Source organism: Mus musculus, chromosome 7 (assembly GCF_000001635.26).
Source record: "Mus musculus strain C57BL/6J chromosome 7, GRCm38.p6 C57BL/6J".
Lineage (NCBI taxonomy): Eukaryota > Metazoa > Chordata > Mammalia > Rodentia > Muridae > Mus > Mus musculus.
The window spans coordinates 142,607,775-142,621,876 of record NC_000073.6 but is presented as its reverse complement, the minus strand read 5'-3'; the positions used below and the strand labels follow the sequence as shown (position 1 = coordinate 142,621,876).

Here is a 14,102-nt window from a genome sequence, read left to right as displayed (position 1 = left end):
TGAACAGAAACATTGTAATCACCTGCCACCTAGTATCACAAAGAGAAGAGACAGGTGAATGTGGTGGGCTATGGAAGTGTGTGTGTGTGTGTGTGTGTGTGTGTGTGTGTGTGTGTACTTGTTTTGTACCTGTGTTTGGCTAATGATGTGTCTGTGTGTATGTCAGAGTGTAGATATGACTGGATGTAAGTGTCTGTAACTCTGTGTGCCTGGGAGGTGTGTTTGTGTACTCTGGTGTGACTCCATCTTGTACTTATGTGTTTCAGTGAATGTTTTTGTGTTCGGGTGTGCTATATTAGTGTGTGAGCATATGAGTGTGGGTCAGTATGTATGAAGGGTTGTAGGGCACAGGCCTGCTCAACTTCAGGGACCCTCTTCTAAGTGGTCCCATGGGCCCTTCCCAGCCGTGTGGCTTGTGCCCTCTGAATGGGCTCCTATCCTGCTTCCAGCTCTGTGGTGCACCATGTCCCAGGCCTCCTCTCCTTAGCCCCCTGACCCCTTTCAGCCTCCCTCGGCAAGGCTATATTCTAATAGAGCCACCGTCTACAACCTCCTTGGTGTACTCCTCCCTCTTACCTGGGATATAATGGGGTGACTGGGTGTTGGCATGCCCTTATTACAGGTCTCAATATAAAAAGGATGCCAGTGGGAGCTCACAGGACAATCAGAAAGGAAAACTTGAACGACAAGATTGCTTCTCAGGTGAACTGTCATTTTAGAAAAGAACAGATTCATAGGGAATGAGGGACTCCGCACCTCAGATGCTAAAATTCATTATTTGGAGCCAAAGATCAATAAGCGGGAAGAGGCAAGAGAATTGGCTCCACAGCACGGATCAGCAGTGGGGGCAGCGGGGCCTGAAGCTTTGGCTCCATTATCACAAGTGGCATGTAACCAGCCTCATAGCCGCCTCCATCTCTCCTGAGGGCCAGACCCTTGGAAAGTGAGTGCTAAGCCAGAGATTTGTAACTTTCTACTTTCCGTTCTATTTTGCCCAAGAAAACTTTACATGACCTCCAGCATATAGGAATATAAGATGGAGTGTAAAGCAAGCAGGGACTCATCATCAATCATAAAGAAATTTATTTCAAAACAATTCCTTGATGTATGTATCATTTTACCATTCATTAACAATGAAAGAGATCTGTCCGCTAATGACATGGATATATTTATTCTTTAACATAAAGAATTATATGTTGGCTGAGCAATTGATACCACAGGCTGACATCTTCAATATTTTTCACAGTTGTCCAATATTTTGATCTTCTGGCTGTTAGTGTTGGGAATGCTGATTTGAATAAAGACATAGTACGGAGTATCAGGAGAAAGTTCAAATCCATTTCAGAAGTTGTTAGAAATTCTGTCCCAATCCTAAACTTGCCACTGCCTTTCTTGGCATGATGTACAGAGGATAAAGCAAGTATAAGAAAGTATAAGGATAGATATTGGTGAGAATGGAGGACAGAGAGGGGAATTTGATTAATTGGAGTGGAGAGGCATGGAGATTTGGTTATGTAGAACAAAGAATGGAGTGTAGAATGGGCAGGATAAAGGAGAGGTGATTGTGTATAGGACCTGATGTACAGAGAGTGAAATGTATACAGAAGTATGTGAGCAGAATATGCAGTCAGAGATTGGAGACGGGGCACAGAGAAAGTGATGGCTGGAAAGAATAGCGTACATACGATGGCCTATGGCACAGGAGACCAGCTACAGAGTGAAGAAAATAGACAGGAGATGTAAAAACTTGGTTAATAAAGGCTGAGCTACAGAGATGAGATTACCCAGAACAAAGTATGTCATTTGGAAAGAGGAGGATGGAGAGAAAACATGGCTAGTGGTGTATGATGCATAGACGTGTGTATGGTGATGTGTAAGTATAGCAACAGAGATGAAAAGTAGGAGGAGAACGTGACACATGAAGTGTTAGGGATAAAGTACAGAGTATGCAGAAGGGAGCTTGGGAACCACATGGATGGGATGCAGAGGTGATAACATGGTGTATGCAACAGGACACATGGAGAATAGTGTAAAGAGTGAACTGTGGTCTCTGGGAGAAGAGTACACACAGTGGAAAACAGAAGGGAGAAAGGATGAGTGGAGAATAAAATACAAAGGAACATCATGCCAATGAGGCATAGAGGTGGGTACAGAATAGGATAAAGAGTACACAAGGGGGTGAGTGACCTGGTGAATATAGTCTGTGGTATGAAGAACAGACTATGTAAAATGAGGTACTGCACATGGGACCAGCATGGAGAGAGGAGAGTGGATGGATATGGTACATTCTGTGAAATGAGCAACAGGTACAGAGAATAGAATGTTGGGAAAGAATTATGCAATGTATGACTAGTGTACTACTGTGTGGGAAGAGTAAGAGAATGCGGTGACCAGAGTGTGAGTTATTTAGAAAAGACTATGCACAGTGAGGTGTGGGGGGGGGGGATAGCAAATAGACAGGCAAAAACACTGACTAGAGCATGAGGCGATCAGTGTAGAGCACACAGTATCAAATGTAGAGTATGGAACAAACTGAGAGATCTAAGGGGGGATGCAGCAAGCGGAGTGTGGGGTGTGTATGATTATAGTGTACAGGACGAAGTACAGAGCATGAGAAAAGCAAGGGGAATGGGAAGCCGAGGGAAGAACACTGGGAATGGACTATGGGGTAAGGAAGATAAAATATGGAGACATAGCTATGGAATATGGCAACAGTGGAGTGTAAGGAAAGGGGATGTGGTGAATGGGGCGTGGTGTACAGAAGTCAGGTAGAAAAGCCATGTGAGCAAACTTGAGTGAGGAGAACGGACAAGAGAGAAGTTGGCCAGTGGCATGTGAGGGATGTCATGAGACTCCACAGAAAGAAGTGTGGAGGGTGGGCTGAGAAGAATAGAGGAGGTACCACGGTGGGCAGCCATGAGCTACAGAGAGTAAATAAGTAGAGAGAAGTTTGGGGGCACAATATGGAGTGAGGTGGATAGAGAATGGTGGTGAGAACCTGGTGAGTGGCATGAGAGGCGACAAGAACAAACTCTGTACAATGGAAGTACGATGAATCTATGTAGAATGAAGTGTGTAGCATAGAGACAGACATAGAGATAGACATAGCGTAAAGAGAATGTAAAATGGAGTGGGGAGTGCTCGGAGGTACATGATGTATGGAGGAGAGCAACAAAGTATAACACGAGGAAACTAAAGATGGGGGAGAGAACAGGGTAAAAGGAGAACTGTGTACACACTGTAGGTAAGCAAGGGACTAAAGCACGGTGTGAAGAGAACAAAAGCCTGGGGTCGTGACTGGTATATATAGAAAGAGAGGGAGGGAGAGAGAAAAAGAGAGAGAGAGAGAGAGACAGAGACAGAGACATAGAGATAGCTGTGCAGCATGAGACATGGAGAACAGAATGCAGAATAGACTTTGGAGGGAGGCGCACAGGCAATGGAAGGACAAACATGGTGAATGGAGTATGAGGTGTGGAGGGAACACTAGGTAAATGAGACGTCGATTGTGGGGAGCAGAATGTGGAGCCCTCAAATGGTGAAGTAGGGAGACCATGGTCAATGGAGCACAAGGCCTGTGGTAGAGTGAGTGAAGAATTAGGTGTGGGGAGAAAGGCGGAGCAAGAAGACTGGAGAGCCGTTTAATAACATAGTGAGTAGAGGATGCAGTATAGAGAACAGACTATGGAGAACAAAGCCTGACAGACATATGAGGCAGAGTGAGAAGAGAGGAGCGTGCAGAGCGTAGGGAAGAACTCGGGGAATGGCACATAGGGTATGAAAGATGCTGTGTAGAATGTAGCATATGGAATGAGAGCAGTGTGCTACATGAAGAATGCCAGGGGCCCGGGAAACACAGTGTGAGGTGCCATGAAGACACTATGCACAATGACATAGAATCAAGTGTGACACAGAATCAGAGAGTACTGACGAGGACATGAGAATGTAGGGAAGAAGATGGTAAATGGGATGCAGGGTGTGTAGCCTAGCCTAGAATGCAGTATGAAATCTGGGATAGAACAGATTATAGAATGAAGTGGATAGGAAATGAAGAGGGGATGTGGCAAATGGAGACTGAGGTATGGAGAACAGCGCTGGCCATACCACACAACCCCAGAGTGAGGAAAACAGAAGGGAGAACATGAAGAATTGGTGCTGTTGTGGTGTAATGTATGCTACATTGTTTAAATGGTCTTGCTCTTGGAGAAGCCGACTCTGTAAGTGGGGTTGCCCCCCATCCAAGAGTGTTTATGTCAAGTATCTTCCAAACATTGTCCTGCCTCCAGCAGCTCCCTTGCTCTGTAACAGTGAGAGCAGAACTCAGCAACAGCTAATGGCAATACAATCATTGTGCCTTTGAGAAAGGCTAGGAAGTAAACTATTCTGACAGAAGTTGTGATTATTTAATCCCATGACATTAAAAATGCCTGTGGTGGAAAGAGAAGCTGGAAGCTCATCTTTGGAGAGAACACTTTGCTCCAACAAAACTCTCGTCCAGAACTCCAGCATGCTTGCTTCAGCCTGGCTGCCTCTGGAAGTTCCTGCTGCATGTTGTGAGCGTGCCTATCTGGTGTTATTTGTCCTTTGACTTGAAAGCCTTGCCTTAGGGGATACTCTGCCGGGGCCCAGGATTCTCCTCTTTGGGAACCCCATCTGGCTGCCTCAGTGGGGTCCCCCTCCCAATTGGTTTCTGCTGGGTGTTTGTAAGTCCCCAATTTGATGATGTTGCTTTTGTTTGCTCTCTCAAGCTGACTACTCCGATTGTCTCTGCTAGACTTTGCAAGGGTCTGATTTGACATTTTACTATTTTTCTGATGCATCTCCCTCTCTCTTTTATTTGCCATCTATTTCCTTATTATTTGTTTGCTATCTACTTAATAAGCTCACTCATTAAAAACTGAAAATACAGTTGGGGTGGTGGCATACTCCTTTAATCCCAGCTCTCAAGAGGCAGAAGCAGGTAGATCTCTGAGTTCAATCTACAGAGCACCCAGGGCTACACAGAGAAACTCTATCTCAAAAATTTGAAAATATGTCCATTTTACCTATAACTTATAGAACATGTGACATAGACATAGAAAATGTAGAATGAAGTGTGGAGTACAAGGGCAATATATAGAGTAAACAGGATGGAGAACAAGGGGAAGGATATAATGAATTGAGCCTGAGGTTAGGAGACTGGAGTACTTTTTGTGAAAGACTGGAAACAGAATGTGAAATGAGGAGAATGCAGAATGGAGGGAAGAACACAATGGATGAATCATGAAGTCTAGAGAAGAGAATGCAGTTTAAGAAGTATGAAGTATTGAGTGGTGAGATATAAGGATGGATGGGAGAATATTATGGATGGAACATGAGGCTTAGAGCACTGATTGCTCTTCCAGAGGTCCTGAGTTCAATTTCCAGCATGGGAACAATGTGGGAACCTGACAGAATGGGAATGTGGGATGGAACATGCCAAATGGAGGATGTTGCAGAGACTAGGGTCCAGGAAATGAAGCATGAAGTTTGGGCATAGCACATTGGGTTGAGAAAACAGAGGATGTACGGGAGGATGCTATGACTGTACACAAGGTATGAAGGAGGGGTGGAAGAAGATGTAGTGTGGCATATGGAGTTATGATACAGAGAATGTTGAATTGTTTCAAGCAGAGAATGAATTAAGGAGAAAGAGACTGGAGAGAAGATGATAGCATACAGAAAGGAGTGTGGGAGATGAAGTGTGAGTTCTGGAGAATGAAGAGTGCAGCCTATGAAACATAGCTTCAGAAATAAAAAGTGACACGTGGAATGTGATCGTGAAAGATGGAGGATGTAACAGGAGTTCTATGCAGTATGAGGAATGTAAGAATATAGTAAAATACAGCAGATCTGGAGAGCGGAATGCAGAGGGTGTGGTGTTCAGAGAACGGAGTGCAGAATGGCGCGGTGTGCTCCTATGTGGAAAACAAACATCAGGCATGGAGAATGGCAAGACGTACATCAGGCGTGAAGAATGGCAAGGTGCACATCGGAGTGGAGAGGGCATCGTGTACACTGGGAGTGAAGATGTGCATAGTGAGCACTGGGTGTGGGAAATGGAACAGTGTAAGTGGGGTGAGGAGAACAGCATGATGTTCAGTAGGTGTGGAGGATGGCATTAGGAACATGGAATAGAGAGAATAATGGTGAAGCGTATGGAGTATGGTATATGGGGAATAGATGATGAGCATATTGGTAATTGGCAATGCAGAACAAAGTAAAAAGTATGAACATTGAGAACGGAATGTTTGTGTGGAGAGCACAACATGTAGAACAAATAGATTGTGATGAATATATTATGGTGTCCAGGGAATAGAAAAACTGTGTAGAACGGTGTGTGGAGTATAGAGCTGAGAGCAGACTGTGGAAGCAGAGAACGGAGCTTTGTGTGTAAAGAGAGACTCGAGGGTAGAAGGTAGAATATCTCATATTCCATATGGGGTGTAAAGAACACAATATGGTCCACAGCAAATGAAGCTAGAGCATGTGCAATGGTGAATGGAGAAACTAGGAAACATTACAGAATACTAAGTAAGAATTCCACAAAGTTTCCCTCTGGCCTTCACACATGTGCTATGATATGCATATCCAGGCACATAGGCACAGACTCACAATAAACAAAAATAAATACAACTTAAAAACACAAATAAATGGAGGTAGAAAATAGTGTATGGGTAACGAGGAAGGAAATGCAGAGTTTATAAAACATATACAAAACATGCAAACATGTAGTATAAAATACAGTATAGGAAATGGCATGAAGAGGAGAAGGGCTGGGAGATAGATTACAGAATGGAGAAGTGAGAGGAAGCAATGAGGTATACAATATGAAGGTGGGAAGGGAAATGTGATATGTAAGAAGAATACAGTATGGAGTACAGGGAATGTCTAATGATGTGTCGAAGCCTGCAAAAGCATGGAGGATAGAGAACGGACTGTAGAGCAGAGTGTCGAGTAGGAGGTGTTGGTACCGTGATGAAATAAAGAAGATGGGCCATGCATGGTGCATGGTGGATGGAAGTGAAGGAGGCATGGGGAAGGAAAAATGAGAAGTGGAGGTTGAAGAGATGAAAAAGAATATGGAGAGCTGATGTGAAGAGTGCAGGAGGAATGGTGGAGAAGATGGAGAGCAAACAATGGAGTATGGAGGATGCAGATGAATAAAAGATGGGATTTAGAGTGGAGAGAGAGGAGAGTAAAAGATGGAGGATGGAGAGCATGGGGTGGATAGTGAATGCTGCAAAGTGGAAAATGGAGTGTGAAGGGTTCAAATGGAAAATGTTGGATTCCAGGTGGAGGATACCATGTTGTGGTGTGGTTTGAATGAAAATGGCCCCCACTGACTCATAGGGAGTGGCAGTACTAGGAGGCATGGCCTTGGAGGACATGTGTCATTGGGGGTGGGCTTTGAGGTTTCAGAAGCTCAAGCCAGGCCCAGTGGCTTCCTCCTCTCTTTTCCTGCCGATCAGGGGGGCGGGGTGTGGAACTCCTAGAGCCTTCTCTAGCAATGACCCTAACCACATTACCTTAATTTCTGTGGGTTCTCATGAACTAGACTCCAGCTCTCCATTATGGGACGTGATCTGAGGACACACAGCATATAGGGGTCATTAGCTGTGAGGACAAGTGCTTACTGCATGGTGCCCTAGGGAACTCACCAATCCTTCCAGGCTCTGGTCAAGGCAGCTTGCTGGGTGTGTCCCTTGAGTTCATTCATGCTGTTCCTGTTGCAACTGATTGCCATAGCATGCCAGACATGATTCCTGTGGATGGTAAGCAAAGAAGGCTTCAATTTCCTTGATGTTTCTAGAAAGATAGCCATGTCACCTCTCATGAATGTCGAGTATCTCAGGAGGGCCCCGATGAGAGGGTTGTGAAAGTCTGGAGACACCAAGGAGACAGCAGATTTTGGGAGGCTGGAGATGGAGACAGGAAGCCCCCAGGTGTAACTGACAGGCTCTTTGCCTAGCACATCACTCTGAAGTCCTAGACTTAAAATGCAGGGGCAGGAAGTTTCAGGGTTGTGCTTCTGCACGGCAGGGCTCCTAGGGAGGCCTGAAGATAAGGTGCTACCTTGATGGTACCCCTTGGATACCCCAGTGGCCTAGTACCCCGTGCCTCACTTATTCCACAATGGCCTCAGGGACTTGAGTTGTGGGTTTAAGAGCCTTTGTCCCTGATGCAGCCACCTTCATGGTTCACCTCCCCCACCTGGGGTCTCCTCCTTCCCAGGCCTCTCCCTCATCCGTGCCTCCTCATTTCTAGCTCCAAGTGCCTCTGGGTGTTTCTACGAGCGAAATCCTGTCAGAGAGGACAAAGATTTGTCCATTTAATGAAGTTTAAGAAGTGTCTGAAGTGGTTCAGTTAGCAAATAGCTAACAGGACAGAACCAGCTCCTCCCCCAACTCACAGACCTTCCCCACACCTCCTAACACAGCCTACCAACACATGGCCAGCCTCAGTCCCAGCCTCAAGGAGTTAAACAGACAAAAAGACCCTTGGAGGACTTGTTCACACCCACCCTAGTGCACTGCCTGCTGGGACCAGGCAGTAGGCTGGGCGGGGGATTAAGTGATGGACATAGGCAGGTGGCTGCACTCCATGGTCCTACCCTCACACAGTTCCAGTGAGGGGCTACAAGCCCGCCCCCCCCCACACACACACACAACTGCCCTTGCTGGATTTAGCTAGTATAGAGGTTCCTGGGAACACTGGCTCCCAGGCAAAGATGAAGGCCCTTTCATATTGGGAAGCAAAGGCTAAAGAACAAACTGGATAAAGCCACATTTTGGCTACTTTCATCAGACATGAAGACCCTCTTTTTTTTTTTTTTTTTTTTTTTTTTTTTTTTTTTTTTTTTTTTGGTTTTTCGAGACAGGGTTTCTCTGTGTAGTCCTGGCTGTCCTGGAACTCACTCTGTAGACCAGGCTGGCCTCGAACTCAGAAATCCGCCTGCCTCTGCCTCCCAAGTGCTGGGATTAAAGGCGTGCGCCACCACACGCCTCTTCTTATCCACAGAGCCCATAGCTAGCAGGGAATCCCACCAAGCCTACTGGCCAGTCTATCCGTGGGACCTTTCTGTCCCCAGTATGCTCCATATGGGGCTTGGTCCCCTGGTCTTGGGCCTTTCCTTCTCCTCTAGTTCCCAGGGGCTCTGCCACACCCAAGTTCCACCAACCCTCCTCTAGACAGGAGGGATGAAAGAAAGAATTGGAAACAAAAGGAAAGATAGAGACCTGGGTTATGCTGGAGCCAGACCTGAGCCACTAATCTCAAAGAAGATCCAAGTGTGAGCCCAGAGGAACCCACGTATCTAGATGTACCCCTTTCCTGGTCTCTGCCTCTGCCCCTTGTCTCCCAGAGATGCTGTCTCAGTTCTAAGCTGTGCTGAGACTATAGGACCCTACCTCCTGCTCAGCTTGCCTGGAGCTAAGCACTCAAGGGGAAACTGAGGTTGGAGAGGGGAGGACAGATTTAGAAGAGGGTATGCTACTTTTCCCTGGAGACCTGACCTGAAAGCAATAAGAGAGCAGAATGTAGCATGTGGCCCAGCAGTGGCCACTAGGGTCCTTCAGCCTCAGTTTCTCCCTGGCACAATCACCTACAAAGGTATACTATTACACAAGACAAGCGTGGGCTTTCCCAGAGGAGCTGAACCTACCTGGTTCCTACCAAGTTCTCCACCGGGCCTCCCTGCTTCCATGCTTGCTCCTGACCTGACTGTGAAGACTTTCACGGCTCCTCAGGTTTGGACAAATGACCAACCTCAGTAACCCCACGAGGAGCTTTCTGCTGGCCACTCCACTTAGCCTTGTGGGCCGCTGAATTCACTGTCCACCCTGTATTCCTCATTCTTCGGGACTGTCCCCCACGAGTGCCTCCACTGAGATTCTAAGCTGGGAAAAAAAAGAAGAAATCGGCTGGCTGTCCTCCAATCAAGTGTGCTTACAGCATCCTGGGAGTCCTGGGAACTGCCACCTCAAGCCTAGAGTGCAGCCAGTGCTGAGAGGAAGAGGCATCCGCCTGGGGACACGTGGAAGGACATAGAAAGGTGAGGGACAAATTCAGCAAGGGTAGTGATCTGTCCTGGAAAGGACATGCTAGGGAGTTTGCTTTAGAACTTTCCTTGGAGGAACAAGGCCCAGGAGCAACGTCTAACTTCCCAAGTACTTCCTGTCTCCATCAACTCTCACTTAAAATTTTTCTATGACTCTCCAGTCTCTGTTCCTTTTTCTACCGGCCCACACCAGCGAGGAGCTCCCTAACAGACCCTGGACAATCTCCCTCAGCCTCTCTCAAGACCCCCACTCCCCAACAAAGCCAGTGCCCGGTTGACCTGGGAGTGGCACCCTCCCCTCATCCCCACCCCCCCACCCCACACACACACTGCTCCTGCCTAAAGCTGGGCCTCCCTTCCCCCACCATCCCCTGAAACAGCCCTCCCTGGAACCCTGCCAGCCTTCCTGTCCCCACCCCATTCGTCCCTCCCTCTGCTATCAGGTATCTTACCACCCAGCTCTCTGTCCAGGGCCCCTATCCAGGGCTTTGTCTCAGCGCTATCTCCTCCCAGCCTGTCTCAGGCCACGCCCCCTCCCAGGCTGTCCCTGAGCTACTGCTTCCCTTTGCTGTCCCACACCTAAGGTCATTAGAATTCCAGCTACCACTCCTCCCTCACAGCTCCTGATGGGAGCCCTCCAGCTCTGTAACAGCAAAGAAAGGCTGGGCCTGCCTGTCTGTAGGGTGGGAGTGGGGGTTGGTCCCTGCCTAGCCTAGGGCATACAGAAAAGTATCCTCTTCCACTGCCTGGCCCCTGAGAAGCAGGAAGGGGAAGGGGGGGGTGGGGGTGGTCGATGGGGGTGGAGAGGAGGTGGGAGAGAGCCCTGAGGAAGACAAGAGGAAGGGAAGGAGAAGGGGAGTGGGCAGAAAGACGTTAGAGGCCAGAGAACCGGCAGGGGTAGGATGCCTATCAGGAAGCTACCCAGGAGTGGGGTCTCCAGCAGAGCTGGGGGAACCCTGTTAGGCAGACTCCGCTCTGGAGGTTCTGGCCATAGGCAAACTGCACCTCCAAACTAAAATTTTATTGTCTCTTGCGCCCCCGTGAGGTCAGCGGTTAGCATAACAACCATTTGGCGACTGAGGTGGGGTTCCTGGGGGGGATGCAGGTGGAAAATGCCCCCAGCCCATGCTTGCTGCCTTCAGACTTGGGGTTCTTGCTTCTTCTCGGGTCCTCTAGGGGTCCTGAAGACGTCAGGCGTTCCCACATCATTCTGCTTCTCAGGGTCTCTTCAGAGGAGGTGTGGATTGCCACTCCTGTCTCCTTTTGTTCTGTCTTACATAGGACCCTCATCTTAGCTGGTCACACCCTTCAAGTCCTGGGCCCATTCGTCCCATGGAGCCCCAGTCTAGCCTCCCGGTGACCTTCCAGCTGCTTCAGAGTCCCTGGATTTTACCAATTCTACTCTCAGAAGTCGCATTTGTTAAAAGGTTTTGGGGTTACAGGGTGCTACACCAAGCATAGCTAAAGACACAGCCCCTACAGTTAAGGCCCTAGTAGAAGGCTGGGCTGGGCCTCTCAGGAAATGACATCCCCTCGGGCTGCTGCAGCCCCCAGCACAGCTATAAATCCACCTCTGACAATAAGCTGCTAAAAAATATAAAAGGAACCCCAACCTTCCTAACAGCCTGCTGGTTCAGAGTCTCCTCTCTTCTCCTGGACTTTAGGGTCTTTCACCCATTGAGGAAGACATAACCTCCAGATTCCAAGAGCTTGGGACATGGCTCTATACTTAGGTAGACACTGCAAGATGGCAGCTCATGTGATGAGACAGTGGAGGACACCTGTCTGGATGGACACTGGACACTCATGCTAGTGGTGTGCACATCACAGATCCTGTGATACCACAGAGCTCTCCAAACCAGGATTCCTGGTGGATGTGGAAGGGTCCCTGGAGGTATAGGAAGCACATATGTCCAGGTTGGGGATGTCCCTGTCCCCGTCTGGAGAGGAGGATTCCATCACTCTCCAAGGAGAAAGCTAACTGGTTCCCCCATCAGGATCAAAACATTCAATAGTGAAGACTATGGATTCAAGTGAGCAAGCCTGGGGTAGACTGAGAAGGGCTGGGATCACACTCTGGAGCCCTCACTATCCTAGATGTCCTCAATGAAGAGCTGGAGTCACATCTCCTTATCAGGAGAAGATCTCTGTCCTTCCATGTCCCTCGTGTCCCTTTTCTCTAGGCCAGAGTACTGATGGCTCCCATGAAAGGATGTCCGTATTCTCAGATCTGACGGGGCCAGAGCCAGGACAGAGGAAGAGGGCTGTACAGCCAGCCCAGCTGGGACAGCAAACAAACCTCTGGGGTCTCTCCTTTCCCTTGCCTGCCCACCACAGGGGTCTGGCTGGGGCCAGAGCTGGGGGAGACTTCCTCGATTTATCTCTGCAGCCGGTGGCCAGCCCTAAGCCTGGAATCCCGGGTCAAGCTAAGGTTTGCCTGCCCTGCTGTGAGCAGCTTGGAGCTGGTCAGAAGGCCCAGGCTGAGCAGGGGGCTGGGATTGAAAGAATTCTGGGAAAAATTGCTTGGGGCCTGTGTTTGGGGACCCAACAAAGGCAATGAAGGCAATGGTTACATCGTTTTTTTGTTTTGTTTTTTTTTTGTTTTGTTTTTTTTTTTGTAGTCAGGGTCTATTGAGCGAGGGCTGGTGCTGCTCAATGTTGACATGGCCTAGTCTGCAGTAAAGGTAAGCAGGTCAGGGGCGTGATTACTTTGGCTATAGTCCCATGTAGAGTTAGCAAGAAGGGACATGGTTGTGCCCACAGCAAAAGAGAAGCCAGAGGGCTTCCAGAACCTTCTAGATGGGCAAAAGGAAGGGACCTAGATACCTAATAGATTTTGTTCTACCCTCAGTTCTAGGCAAGACTATCTCAGAAACAAGACTTTAATCACATACTTCCCTAGGAAGAGACATACGTGCTAACGTGGAGGTCATGTAGCCACTGGGGCTCAGAAGTCATCCTTTCCCTACCACCCTAACTAAGAGACTAAGAGTCCCTCAACATTCCCCATCACTACTGATCTTTGGTGACCCTGGGTCCTTGCACAGGCTGCCATGGCTGAGCAACTGATTGGTCAGCTGAGCTCACCAAAGTCCTGTCACAAAGAGCGAGAGGAAACAAGGACTCACCAGTGAGGGCTATACATGAGTCCCTGACCCTAGACTCAACTTTTTCAAGGAGGTCATATCTGTGGATTTCAGAGGGTTCAGCAGTTCAAAGGCTCAGGGAGATAGCAAGCCCTAGAGCATCCCAGAGAGATGAACCCTGGGCCACCATCTGGATCAGCATCTAGACCACCATCTCTCGATGTGCTCGTGATGCCAAGTTCTTCCTGCCCTATTAGCCACTGCCCCCTAAAGACCCACTCCATACCACTTCCGTGGCCCCATGCATATCTCTAACCACATATCACTTTTCTTTCATGGCCCCTAGGCTTCTGCAGAATCAGAGGACCAGCCTCAGCAAGGAAAGGGGTGACAGACCCACCTGAGAAAACCTCTCTAGAACTAGATTCAGGATGCCTATCTCCAAGAAGGCAGACTTCCATGTGGCCCCAGATGCCAAAACTCTTCATGAGCTATGATGGCTCATGTCACATCCAACGTCATATAATCCAGCTGCAGTGCCTTCTGAGGCCAGTGGATTCCATCTGCCTGGGCCCCTCCTTGCCCTGGACTCCAATACAACTGCAAACACACAAGGTCTTGAGAACTAGTCTTCCTTGGAGGACATGTCTCACTTGGGTATGACATGTCCAAACGTATACTCATCTCAGGGAGTGAAGTGCATCTCCCTAGGTGGCACCTGCCTACCACGCCCGAAGCTCTGGCTCATCCCCCAGCACCCCCCGAAACAGGCAAAGAAAAACATGACCTTGATGGAGCCTGCTCCTGCCTGAGCATCAGATGCTCTCTAAGGGTCAACTCTGAGTCATTGGGCAGACATTCATCACAGGGAAACCCAATAGGAATCATCAGCACCCAGGGGTTAAGAAGTAACCAGGGCCAGGTGGTGGTGGTGCAGG

At 48.3% G+C, this 14,102-nt stretch overlaps 1 long non-coding RNA gene across 9 annotated transcripts in view; it reads right to left on the bottom strand.

Moving 5' to 3' along the window:
- Positions 1-1,065: 1,065 nt before the first annotated feature.
- Positions 1,066-14,102, bottom strand: part of Gm33148 — a 29,153-nt gene continuing 16,116 nt past the window's right edge. For 3 of the 9 annotated variants that reach the window (XR_003946903.1, XR_003946902.1, XR_003946905.1), the window contains 2 exons: positions 9,683-9,917; positions 1,066-7,784 (listed from right to left, as the gene is read on the bottom strand). This is a non-coding gene — a long non-coding RNA (predicted gene, 33148). Of the gene's footprint in view, positions 7,785-9,682; positions 10,372-10,530; positions 10,719-10,999; positions 11,059-14,102 lie in introns of those variants that run through there. The other 6 variants (XR_378630.2, XR_003946904.1, XR_003946901.1 and 3 more) reach the window with 6 other exon arrangements.